Source organism: Salvelinus alpinus, chromosome 15, assembly GCF_045679555.1.
Source record: "Salvelinus alpinus chromosome 15, SLU_Salpinus.1, whole genome shotgun sequence".
Taxonomy (NCBI): Eukaryota; Metazoa; Chordata; class Actinopteri; order Salmoniformes; family Salmonidae; genus Salvelinus; species Salvelinus alpinus.
Genome location: NC_092100.1, coordinates 9,370,937 through 9,385,129, shown reverse-complemented (window position 1 = coordinate 9,385,129; position 14,193 = coordinate 9,370,937). Strand labels below are relative to the sequence as shown.

At 41.9% G+C, this 14,193-nt stretch overlaps 1 pseudogene; it reads right to left on the bottom strand.

Annotated features, from left to right (window-relative positions):
- Positions 1 to 3,055: 3,055 nt before the first annotated feature.
- Positions 3,056 to 12,371, bottom strand: LOC139540518 (5-hydroxytryptamine receptor 3A-like; annotated as a pseudogene).
- Positions 12,372 to 14,193: the final 1,822 nt, after the last annotated feature.

Below are 14,193 nucleotides of genomic sequence, written 5' to 3'. Positions count from 1 at the left end.
TATTTCATGACTTAAGGAAAGATGGATGGAGAGAGAGAGAGAGGTATGGAGAGCAAAGGAAGAGGGGAGATAAAGAGAGAAAGAAAGAGAGAAAGAAATAATGAGAGATAAAGAGAGAGAGAAAGAAAGAGAGAGGGTAGGAAAGACAAGGGTAAGAAGAGCACATGCACAGTATTAAGAGCTTTAGTATCAATGGAACCTAATCAACAAGCAGTGTTGAAAAAAGTACTCATTTTCATATGAAGTAAAAGTAAAGAATATGAGTAAAATGGGATCCCCCAGTAAAATTCTACTTGAGTAAATGTTTAAAAGTATTTGTTTTCAAATATACGTCAGAATCAAAGTACATGGAATTGCTCAAATCTAAAATGATATATCATTTCAAATTCCTCATATTAAGCAAACCAGACAGCACCATTTTCTTGTTTTGATTTATTTATGGATAGCCAGGGGTACACTCCAACACTCAGGCCGAATTTACACGTTTTGTATATGTGTTTATTGAGTCCTCCAGATCAGAGGCAGTAGGGATGACCAGGGATGTTGTCTTGACAAGTGTGTGAATTGGACCATTTTCCTGTCAAAATGTACTTTTGGGTGTCAGGGAAAATGTATGAAGAAAAAGTACATTATTTTCTTTAGTAATAAGTCAAAGTAAAAGTTGGCAAAAATATAAATATTAAAAGAAAGTGCATATACCTACTAAAACTCTTAAGTAGTACTTTAAAGTATTTTTACATAAGTACTTTACACCACTGTCAATAATAATAATATGGCTAAGGTTATTCATAAGGGACATTGGCAACATCCAAAAATGACAACTTGTATCATGCAACATAGTATACTATATTGTTTCAAGTTGGTAAAACCTCACCATTCAGCTAATGCTGCAGGCTACACACCTATTTGCCAAAATGTATCATTCTCAGTAATATAATAACATTCAATTCCTCTAAAATTAGTAATTCACTTTTGTAATAAGGTATTTTTAGAGGGACATTTTTACTTAAAAGAACCTTGACAGATTAACACCTTTCTGTTTACACTGAACAAAACATTATACATTATACATTAGTCGAGGTAATATGTACTGTACATGTAGGTAGAGTTAAAGTGACTATGCATAGATTATAAACAGAGAGTAGCAACAGCGTAAAAGAGGGGTCTGGGTAGCCATTTGATTAGCTGTTCAGGAGTCTTATAGCTTGGGGGTAGAATCTGTTAAGATTCCTTTTGGTCCTCTACTTGGCGATCTGGTACCGCTTGCCGTACGGTAGCAGAGAGAAAAGTCTATGACTAGGGTGGCTGGAGTCTTTGACAATTTTTAGGGCCTTCCTCTGACACTGCCTGGTATAGAGGTCCTGGATGGCAAGAAGCTTGGTCCCCGTGATGTACTAGGCCGTACTCATTACTCTCTGTAGTGCCTTGCGGTCTATGTACTGCCTTGAGGCCAAGCAGCTGCCATACCAGGCAGTGATGCAACCAGTCAGGATGCTCTCGATGGTGCAGCTGTAGAATCTTTTGAGGATCTGAAGACCCATGCCAAATCTTTTCAGTCTCCTGAGGGGGAATAGGCTTTGTCGTGCCTCTTCACGACTGTCTTAGTGTGTTCAGAATATGATAGTTTGTTGGTGATGTGGACACCAAGGAACTTGAAGCTCTCAACCTGTTCTACTACAGCCCTTTCGATGAGAAGGGGAGTGCTCGGTCCTCCTTTTAATGTAGTCCACAATTTGTCTTGATCACATTGAGGGAGAGGTTGTTGTCCTGGCACCACAAGACCAGGTTTTTAACCCTTCTCCCTATAGTCTGTCTCATTGTTGTCGGTGATCAGGCCTACCATTGTTGTGTCATCGGCAAAAGAGCAGAAAAGTAAATAATAAAATAGAAAATGGGGATGAGGTAGGTAGATTGGATGGGCTATTTACAGATGGGCTATGTAAAGCTGCAGCGATCAGTTAGCTGCTCAGATAGCTGATGTTTAAAGTTAGTGAGAGAAATATAAGATGGGGAGAGGTATGTCCATAATAAAGAGATGCTCTGCTTTTTGACACCACATTTCAAACAGTCCTGCAGACTCTAGTTTTGTCTTGATTATTGTCCAATCATGTGGTCAAGTGCTGCAAAGAAAGACCTAGTTAAGCTGCAGCTGGCCCAGAACAGAGCGGCACGTCTTGCTCTTCATTGTAATCAGAGGGCTGATATAAATGCTATGCATGCCAGTCTCTCTTGGCTAAGAGTTGAGGAGAGACTGACTGCATCACTTTCTCTTTTTAGAAGAAACATTCATATGCTGCAAATTCCAAATGGTTTCCATACTCAACTTACACAGCTTTGACACACACACTTACCCCACCAGACATGCCACCAGGGGTCTTTTCACAGTCCCCAAATTCAGAACAAAATCAAGAAAGTGTACAAATTATATAGAGCCATTATTGCCTGAAACTCACTTCCATCTCATATTGCTCAAATGAACAGCAAACCTGTTTTCAAAAACAGGTAAAGCAACACCTCATGGCACAACGCCTATCCCCTATCATGACTTAGATATTGTGTGTATGTATTGAAATGTAGTCTATGTGTGCCATTTTAAATGCATGTAGTTCTGTCCTTGAGCTGTTCATGTCTATTAATGTTCTGTGTTTTGTCATGTTTCATGTTTTGTGTGGACCCCAGGAAGAGTAGCTGCTGCTTTTGTAACAGCAAATGGGGATCCTAATAAAATACAACATAATAACTTCCTGTATGTCGACACTCTAATCAAACAAGGATGTGGTTTTTCGATGATCCCCTACTTTACGTGTCATTGATCCATGTCTTGCGTGACAGATCTTCATCATCATCATCATTGATCCACCATCAACATTACAATTCAGAAAACGTCTCAGATAACCCCAATGAATTGTTGTTAGTAATGAAACAGTGGTTTTCGTGACAGTATGTTTATTTGACAAATAAAAATATATTTCCTCTAATATAGTAAAATATAAGTCAACATACCTACTCAGTGCAGCCAGAAGATCAAACAAACGATTGTTAGAGTTATGGTAATTTTAAGGTAATTGTTTTTAATCTAAACAGCAGTTGACAACATGGTAGACTCTTAAGTCTTGTACGCGGTGGTGTAGTGGAGGGTAAGCACTATTTCCACACATTTTGTATTTTAACCCAAACATTTAGCCACCTATACTGGAAAAATGCTAAGAAAATATAGGGAGCGTTACTTATTTCACAACGAATGGCGTTTAACCACCAATTTTTTATTTATTACATCACTGGTTGTACGAATTACTCCAGATGCTGAGGATGACGATGAAGCTGAAGGTGATGAAGATGCAGTAGACGCCAAACAGCAGCCGGTCGAGGATGTAGCCCACCTGCATCCAGTCCTGGGAGATCTGGTTCCCGTCCACATGCTGGACCATATGGAGGCGGATGGACTGCAGGTCATTGCCCAGATTCCTCAGCTCCGCCAGGGCTGGATCGCCTGCCTCTGCCCACATCTCAGCTGGTTCTCCTGTTTGAACCTGTCTCTCCACCGACACTAGAGGGCAGACTTTCAAGTCTGTTTGTTAGAGAAAAGAGGGAAGGAAGGGAGAAAGGAGACATTTTGAATGTACCTCCTAAAGACGGAAATTATTAATGTACCTGGATAGTACAATACTGTCTAATCAAATGGCTGCAAACATTTCTCAGGGTGATACCTGCATTTATGTTACTGTTCAGGCCTATAATTGAATGTTTCACAATATTGCTTTGGGTTGGGACAAGACAAGACAAGGATCTGCTAATTGCCTGAAAGTCTGTGTAATTGTAACTCCATGGAAGGATCAGATCAGGGGTACCTCCTGAAACTGGATTGAGGATGATCTTGTCCTCTCTTGATTTATGAGGCAGCCAGACGAGGGTGGCCATGAAGTGAAGGACGAGCACCCGGACCCAGCCAGGCACTGGGTGGAAGTTACTGGAGCCGACCAGGAGGTTGGTGATGAGAATAGTCTCCAGCAGGCTGGCCACCATCAGAGCCAAGCAGATAGCGAAAAACACATCTGCATGGGCAGGAGGAGGAGGGAGGTGAAGAGAGGAAAATATTCAGCCACTCTTAGGAGGACAAAGGAAGTGGACTTAAAAAAAAGACACTTCCCCTAACCAGCTAATTAAATAACACAAAGTGAACATCTACGACTTACGACAAAAATGGTGTTTCCAGTACACATGTTTTCATACTCACTTATCTTTTTTTGACCCCCTTTTCACGGTATCCAATTTGTAATAGTTACAGTCTTGTCTCATCACTGCACCTCCCACACAGACTCAGGAGAGGCTAAGGTCGAGAGCTATGCATCCTCTGAAACACAACCCAACCTAGCCGCACTGCTTCTTGACACAATGCACATCCAACCCAGAAGCCAGCCTCACCAATGTGCCGTAGGAAACACCATACACCTGCACTGCACCCGGCCTGCCACAGGAGTCACTAGTGCATGATGAGAGAAGGATATCCCTGCCAGCCAGCCAAACCCTCCCTAACCCGGACAACGCTCTGCGTCGCCCCATGGACCTCCCGGTCACAGCCGCTGCGATGCAGTGCCTTAGACCACTGCGCCACCTGGGAGGCTCTCATACTCACTTATCAATGGTATGGTGCTTCCTGTGACTGGCAGCAGGTCATTCACGATGAGCAGGAAGACGGAGTAGCCAAAAATAAGGCTCATCTTGAAGGAGGAGCGGTCCACGTTTTGGGGAGGCAGCAGGAAGCTGAAGAGATCCACAGTGATGAGAAAGAAGCTGGGGATCAGGAGGTTCACCACATAGAGGGTTGCTCTGCGCCTCAGGACAATCTACAGTTCAGAGACACAACGGTCAATGACAACCTTCAAGGGTGATTTGGTGTTATGCAATATATTCCCATTTCAGACATGACAAAGCCATAATTAGCTGGGTTAGCATCCTATGTGTGAAACAGGAAGTACTCTCTGAAACAAAAGTAATGCTAGAAATATAGAGAACTCAACGTTCTGTAGTAGTAGAGCCAAACTAATGGCGTCTGAGAAATTGCAGTGCTTTGGGTTCGTACGTGGAAGTAGAGCTCATCATAGGGGTTGCTTTCTCCCTGATCGAGGGCTGATAAATTTAACCTCCTGGATTTGATGTCCATCAGCTCCCACTCCCCTTCGGTGGACAACACACTAATGGAGCGTTTCAGGATGTCCTCCACCTTCTTCCCTAAGATAATCCTTATGTCCGACACTGCAGGGGAGATAAAGGAATGGGTCATCCTGGGATGAATGTGCTGAATCTATATGGAAGCAGAACATGATCTGTACTGAGGGGATGGTAAACTTGGGCCTAATAGCAAACAGATCCCTTGGTTGACACCGAGTAATATATCAAATACTTCAAGGGACTCAGTGGACAACCCTGCTTCATACCTATCGTTTCAGATCACAAGAGGGAGTCAGGATGTTTTTTTGGGAGAGAAGGAGCGAGGGGTTTGGCATAGGATCCTTATGTTCAAAGAAGTCCTAAATCATGGTTGCGTTGACGTCTTACCGCGGTGGATGTAGGAGTTGAAGGTGAAGGTGCAGTTCTGGACGTCAAAGGGGAAGGTGTAGATGTCCAGGTTACAGGAGCTAACCACTCTGACAGGTTCGGCGTCTCGCACTTTACCAGTGTGCTTAATGTACACATAAGGGATGACGGGAGCTCTGTTTTCGTCCATACTGTAAAACAGGGTGAAATAGGGGGACAACTTCAAACCATGGTCATGATATAAATCACATGTTTTATTTTTTTAAATAGTGACTGAATCAGTTACAAGTGCAATAAAAAGGGACAGAATTAAAATGTTTGTAAGGATATCCTTCCCCTCCAAAACTTGTCTGTTTAAGCTATATACTGTATATATAATTTTTTGCAAGGGCTATTTTATATGCTTCGGTAAATCATGAAGTACTCTGAAACAATAGTAATGCTAGAAATATAGAGAACTCAACGTTTGGTAGTAGTAGAGCCAAATGAATGGCGTCTGAGTAATTGCAGTGCTTTGTTTCATGCATGTTAACATTAGAAGCCTCCTCCCTAAGTTTGTTTTATTCACTGCCTTAGCACACTCTACCAACCCGGATGTCCTAGCCGTGTCTGAATCCTGGCTTAGGAAGACCACCAAAAACCCTGACATTTTCATCCCTAACTATAACATTTTTCTGACAAGATAGAACCGCCAAAGGGTACTTCTACTTTTAAAAATCCACCTTTCCAGAAACAAGTCTCTCAACGTTGCCGCTTGCTATAGACCACCTTCTGCCCCCAGCTGTGCCCTGGACACCATATGTGAATTGATTGCCCCCCATCTATCTTCAGAGCTTGTGCTGTTAGGTGACCTAAACTGGGACATACTTTAACTTCTCTTGGGTAGGGGGCAGCATTCGGAATTTTGGATGAAAAGCATGCCCAAATTAAACTGCCAGCTACTCATCCCCAGAAGATAAGACATGCATATTATTTGTAGATTTAGATAGAAAACACTCTGAAGTTTCTAAAACTGTTTGAATCATGTCTGTGAGTATAACAGAACTTATTTAGCAGGCGAAACCCAGATGTTTTTTGTTTTTGAGGTCACTCTCTTTTCAATGAGATTTCATTGGGAAACCAGATGTCTAAGGGACCTTCTTGCAGTTCCTACTGCTTCCACTGGATGTCAACAGTCTTTAGAAATTGGTTGAGGTTATTCCTTTGTGTAATGAAGAAGTACGGCCATCTTGAAGGAGGGTCACTCGAAGTGTCCAGCTTGTTAGAAGCGCATGACCAGAAAGCTAGCTACAGTTGGTTTTAATCCTGTATTGAACACAGATCATCCCGTCTTCAATTTGATCAATTATTTACGTAAAAAAAGACCTAAAGTTGTATTACAAAAGTAGTTTGACATTTTTTGGCAAAGTTTCCAGGTAACCTTTGAGATATTTTGTAGTCACGTTTCACAATTTGGAACCGGTGTTTTTCTGGATCAAACGCGCCAAATAAATTGACATTTTGGATATATATCAACGGAATTAATCGAACAAAAGGACCATTTGTGATGTTTATGGGACATATTGGAGTGCCAACAACAGAAGCTTGTCAAAGGTAAGGCATGCATTATATTTTTATTGCTGCGTTTTGTGTCGCGCCTGCAGGGTTGAAATATGCTTTTCTCTCTTTGTTTACAATGGTGCTATCCTCAGATAATAGCATCGTTTGCTTTCGCCGAAAAGCCTATTTGAATTCTGACATGTTGGCTGGATTCACAACCAGTGTAGCTTTAATTGGGTATCTTTCATGTGTCATTTAATGAAAGTTAGATTTTTATAGTAATTGTTATAGTAATTCATTTGAATTTGGCGCTCTGCATTTTCTCTGTCTTTTTGCCAAGTGAGACAGTAGCGTCCCGCCTAAACTCAGATTTTTGGATATAAATATGAACTTTACTGAACTAAACATACATGTATTGTGTAACATGAAGTCCTATGAGTGTCATCTGATGAAGATCATCAAAGGTTAGTGATTAATTTAATTCTGCTTTTTGTTACTCCTCTCTTTGGCTGGAAAAATGGCTGTCTTTTTCTGTGACTTGGCTCTAACCTAACATAATCGTTTGGTGTGCTTTCGTCGTAAAACCTTTTTGAAATCGGACACTTTGGCTGGATTTACAACAAGTGTATCTTTAAAATGGTGTAAAATACTTGTATGTTTGAGGAATTTAAATTATGGGATTTCTGTTGTTTTGAATTTGGCGCCCTGCAGTTTCACTGGCTGTTGACAAGGTGGGACGCTACCGTCCCACATACCCTAATGAGGTTTTAACACCCCGGCCATCCTACAATCTAAGCTTGATGCCCTCAATCTCACACAAATGATCAATGAACCTACTAGGTACAACCCCAAATCCGTAAACACGGGCACCCTCATAGATATCATCCCAACCAACCTGCCCTCCAAATACACCTCTGCTGTCTTCAACCAGGATCTCAGCGATCACTGCCTCATTGCCTGCGTCCGTAATGGGTCTGCGGTCAAATGACCACTCCTCATCACTGTCAAACGCTCCCTAAAACACTCCAGCGAACAGGCCTTTCTAATCGACCTGGCCCGGGTATCCTGGAAGGATATTGACCTCATTCCGTCAGTAGAGGATGCCTAGTTGTTCTTTAAAAGTGCTTTCCTCACCATCTTAAATAAGCACGCCCCATTCGAAAAATGTAGAACCAGGAACAGATATAGCCCTAGGTTCACTCCAGACCTGAATGCACTTGACCAGCACAAAAACATCCTGTGGCATACTGCATTAGCATCGAATAGCCCCCGCGATATGCAACTTTTCAGGGAAGGTGGGAACCAATATACACAGGCAATTAGGAAAGCAAAAGCTAGCTTTTTCAAACAGAAATTTGCATCCTGTAGCACAAACTCCAAACAGTTCTGGGATACTGTAAAGTCCATGGAGAAAAAGAGCACCTCCTCTGAGCTGCCCACTGCACTGAGGCTAGGAAACACGGTCACCACCGTTACATCTATGATAATTGAAAATTTCAATGAGCATTTTTCTACGGCTGGCCATGCTTTCCACCTGGCTACCCCTACCCCGGTCAACAGCCCTGCGCCCCCTACAGCAACTTACCCAAGCCTTCCCCATTTCTCCTTTACCCAAATCCAGATAGCTGATGATCTGAAAGACAGTATGGACCCTCTCTTTCTAAAATTATCTGCCGAAATTGTTGCAACCCCTATTTCTAGCCTGTTCAACCTCTCTTTCGTATCGTCTGAGATCCCCAAAGATTGGAAAGCTGCCGCGGTCATCCCCCTCTACAAAGGGGGAGACACTCTAGACCCAAACTGCTATAGACCTATATCTATCATACCCTGCCTTTCTAAGGTCTTCGAAAGCCAAGTTAACAAACAGATCACCGACCATTTCGAATCCCACCGTACCTTCTCCACTATGCAATCTGGTTTCCGAGCTGGTCATGGGTGCACCTCAGCCACTCTCAAGGTCCTAAACGATACCATAACCGCCATCGATAAAAGACAGTACTGTGCAGCCGTCTTCATCGACCTGGCCAAGGCTTTCGACTCTGTCAATCACCACATTCTTATCGGCAGACTCAACAGCCTTGGTTTCTCAAATGACTGCCTCGCCTGGTTCACCAACTACTTCTCAGACAGAGTTCAGTGTGTCAAATCGGAGGGCCTGTTGTCCGGACCTCTGGAAGTCTCTATGGGGGTGCCACAGAGTTCAATTCTCGGGCTGACAGTTTTCTCTGTATACATCATTGATGTCGATCTTGCTGCTGGTGATTCTCTGATCCACCTCTACGCAGACGACACCATTCTGTATACTTCTGACCCTTCTTTGGACACTGTGTAAACTAACCTCCAGACGAGCTTCAATGCCATATAACTCTCCTTCTGTGGGCTCCAACTGCTCTTAAATGCAAGTAAAACTAAATGCATGCTCTTCAGGTGTCTGGTTAGACTATAAACTCTCCTTCCAGACTCACATTAAGCATCTCCAATCCAATATTAAATCTATAATCGGCTTCCTATTTCGCTATTTCGCAACAAAGCATCCTTCACTCATGCTGCCAAACATACCCTTGTAAAACTGACTATCCTACCAATCCTTGACTTCGGCGATGTCATTTACAAAATAGTCTCCAACACCCTACTCAGCAAATTGGATGCAGTCTATCACAGTGCCATCCGTTTTGTCACCAAAGCCCTATATACTACCCACCACTGCGACCTGTATGCTCTCATTGGTTGGCCCTCACTTCATATTCGTCGCCAAACCCAATGGCTCCAGGTAATCTATAAGTCTTTGCTAGGTAAAGCCCCGCCTTATCTCAGCTCACTGGTCACCATAGCAGCACCCACCCGTAGCACGCACTCCAGCAAGTATATTTCACTGGTAACCCCCAAAGCCAATTCCTGATCTTAATTATTTCGCCACTATGGCCTATTTATTGCCTACCTCCCTTGTCCTACCTCATTTGCACACATTGAATATAGACTTATTCTGTTGTATTATTGACTGTATGTTTGTTTATTCCATGTTATTCCGTGTTGTTGTTTGTGTCGCACTGCTTTGCTTTATCTTGGCCAGGTCGCAGTTGTAAATGAGAACTTGTTCTCAACTAGCCTACATGGTTAAATAAAGGTGAAATAAAAAAATAAATAAAAAATATATTAGTAGTAGCCACCCTTTGCCTTGACAGCTTTGCAGAAAGTTGTTTACATCCCTGTTAGTGAGCATTTATCCTTTAAATTTTTTTTTCTTCTTTTTAATTTTACCCCCTTTTCTCCCCAATTTCATGGTATCCAATTGCTAGTAATTACTATCTTGTCTCATCGCTACAACTCCCGTACGGGCTCGGGAGAGACGATGGTCGAAAGCCATGCGTCCTCCGAAACACAACCCAACCAAGCTGCACTGCTTCTTAACACAGCGCGCCTCCAACCCGGAAGCCAGCTGCACCAATGTGTCGGAGGAAACACCGTGCACCTGGCCACCTTGGTTAGCACGCACTGCGCCCGGCCCGCCACAGGAGTCGCTGGTGCGCGATGAGACAAGGATATCCCTACCGGCCAAACCCTCCGTAACCCGGACGACGCTAGGCCAATTGTGCGTCGCCCCATGGACCTCCCGGTCGCGGCCGGCTGCGACAGAGCCTGGGCACGAGAGCATTTATCCTTTGACTAGGTAATCCATCCACCTGACACATGTGGCATATCAAGAAGCTGGTTATACAGCATGATTATTATACAGGTGCACCTTGTACTGGGGACAATAAAGGGCAGCTGTAAAATGTGCAGTTTTGTCTCAAGTTTTGAGGGAGCGTGCAATTGGCATGCTGACTGCAGGAATGTCCACCAGAGCTGTTGGCAGAGAATCTAACGATAATTTCTCTACCAGAAGCTGCCTCCAACGTCGTTTTAGAGAATTTGGCAGTACATCCAACCGGCCACACAAGCGCAGAGGGGGAGTGGTTTCCTGATGTCAACATTGTGAACATTGTGAACAGAGTGCCCTATGGTGACGGTGGGGTTATGGTATGCGCAGGCATAAGCTACGGACAACGAACACAATTTAATTTGATCAATTGTCAATTTGAATGCAGAAAAGTACCGCAACGAGATCCTGAGGCCCATTTTGTATGTTTTTTTTAAAGGTATCTGTAATCAATATATACATATCTGTATTCTCAATCATGTGAAATCCATAGATTAGGGTCTAATGAATTTATGATTTCCTCATATGAACTGTAACTCAGTAAAATCATTGAAATTGTTGCATGTTGCGTTTATATTTTTGTTCAGTGGATATGAATCAGTTTTAGTTCCAAAAAAAGAGTTTAAATGTGGGTCAAAAAAATTATACATTGCCTGATCTTTCTTTTATCTCTCAGATATAGGACAGACACTTTAAAACAAACTTCCTTTTCATCATTTTTTGACTATGTGTTTTTCCATGTATGAATATGTTATTCAATGTGTTTCTATGGGCTAATAGCAGTAAGACCAAATTCAATGTTCCATCAAAAAAATAAGTATATCGTATCTATATAGACTATAGAGATGTTTAACTCACAATTCATTGATTACCACATCTGGTGACCAGAACCTTTCCCTGGGGAGAGAAATATTGGTAGAGCCGCATTGGACTGGGTCCCAGCTGAAAAATTCATTCTCCCATTCCTGAAACAACACATTAGCAACAATACAATATGTTTGTAAGCAGCATTCAAAATTATAATATGATGTTTAGGATTGTTCTACAGTCAAAGATACAATATAATTTTTAGTTTTAACCAAATATATATCACTATTGCTATCCAGTACATATTGGTGAATGGATGTTGTGTGCCCTAACAAATATGTAACATGAAGTAATGTTCTGTAGGAGAATGAGAAACCAAAGTGCAATAATGACTCCCATACACTGTGTACATATATTTGCAAAAATAATTAAATAATACGCTCACCTTCACCAGCCAAATGTATGTGTTCAACAGTTGTGCTTTTTCTTCCTGAGAAGATAATTACTTTTTGTTGTAGGATACAAAGTAAAGGCAATAAAGCCACATTTTCAATAGATCTACAAAACATGATGTGGAGGAACATTCAGAACTATATAGCACATGTCAAATACATTGATGGATTTAATGGTATGTCTCCTCAGGTGAACTAGTTGAAAGGGATGCTGTCCTACTACTCCTTACCACACCCAGGATGCCGTAGAGAGTGAAGTACATGCTGATGTTGGTGGGGGTTGAGAGGTTCATGACAGGTCGTATGGAGTACAACTTCATGACGTTCTCCAGGGCGGCCAGAAGGGATATGGTGTTGGGGTTGGTGCAGTTCACCACTATCTTACACCTCAGGCATGGCGCTGGGGAAACAATGGTAACCATGCTGCTTTATATTGAGATTTTGATATGGTCCTGTGTTCCTCAGTTAGTAGAACATGGCAGTTGCAATGCCAGAGTTGTGGGTTCAATTCCCACGGAGGACCAGGATGAGAATGTATTCACTCACTACTGTATGTTGCTCTGGATAAGAGAATCTGTTTAATGAGGTCAAATATCTCAACATCTTCAGTGAAAAGTCTTTCATTTGACCAACTAATGGGGTTCTTGCGTATTGTAGATATCATTATTAGAGTCTTGTTTGAATGATGAAGACCTTGCTACTTTTTCATATGATAGTGAAATTAATTGACCGCAAACTTAGCATAAATTAAATTAAATTATGCTATGAACTTAATCGTTAAGGTATCAGATACCCCGAGTAATATCATAAAGTGAACATAACACTAAAGAATAAATGAAAATAAACTATTACTCAAATATAATATTTTAGGTTTACTTAAATACTTTTTCTTTCCCCGTGAACAAGCTGTACCTACCCTGTACCATCATGCAGCAGATGATGAACAGAACCTGGTGGGAACGGACCGACCATCGTTGAGACTGAAATAGTAATTTAAAAAAATTCACTGTTAGTTTCAAAGGTCAAATGATATATTAGATATATACGGTCCATTGTTTAGTGTATGTTTGATAGTTTAGTGTATAACACCATGAAGTACTTTATGAATTCACAACTTAATTTACCTCAAAAGACACCGAACACATGTTTTGACCAATTACAGTAATGCATTGAAGCACAACACACAGACACACAACTTAAGTAACTTAAAACCCCCAATTGTCACAAAAGGCATTAGAATGAAAGATATTTACCTCCATTTTGGAAAAATCCTTGGCTGCAAAAAAAACAGCAAGCTGCAAGTTCTTGACCGTTTCGATCCTCTGGCTGAAGAACTGTTTAGAGCAAAGCTTTGTTTCCTCAAACCCATCGATGGCACCTCTTCACCAGCTGCAACAGATTTTATATATACAGACTCATTTGCATAGTTAAACACTTATGTTGATGTATTGTCATGTCATATCATAAGTTGCTGTTGGAGAATCCACAGAAAATCTTACAGCTCCAGACAATTTTCAACTTTGAACACAATTCTACGGACACAAACACAAAGATCTCTGATACCTTAGGAGTGACACAATGATTCAATGATATTCTTGATTGTGTATTCAAACTAAAGTGTTGTAGAAATGTGGTAGAAATATGCCTAGCAACAGAGAAGACCATGAGTGAGATCCAATAACCTTGGGGCAAATGAGGTGGTCAGGAGAGCAGGTGAACTCTTGTGGTACAGAGCTACTTTACCTGCAGGTGGATGGATTCAAAACAGGCGTGAGCCACAGTAAATGGCTGTGGTGGAGGGTGAAGTTGCCCATAGAAGCTGATCCTGAGTCAGTGTATCATTTTCCACACTAATTATTAAGTTTAGGATTGGGGGAGGAGAAGCTGATCCTAGATTTGTACCTAGGGGACATTTCACCCCAGAGCTGTGGTGTACCAACCTATGCAACAATCGCACGATAGTGTACCACAGCTCTGCAGACAATACATGTACTGGGCTATGGAAATGAGCTGGGGGTTCACCTCAGCACTCGAAGGAACAGGTGTCCCAATGTCCCCCCATTCAGCTCTCCCACCCAAATCATTTGTTATATAACTTGTGCTATTAATTGTATGGTTATGTTTATTCTCTATCTCGTGTCTGATACAACATAGAGGCTGATA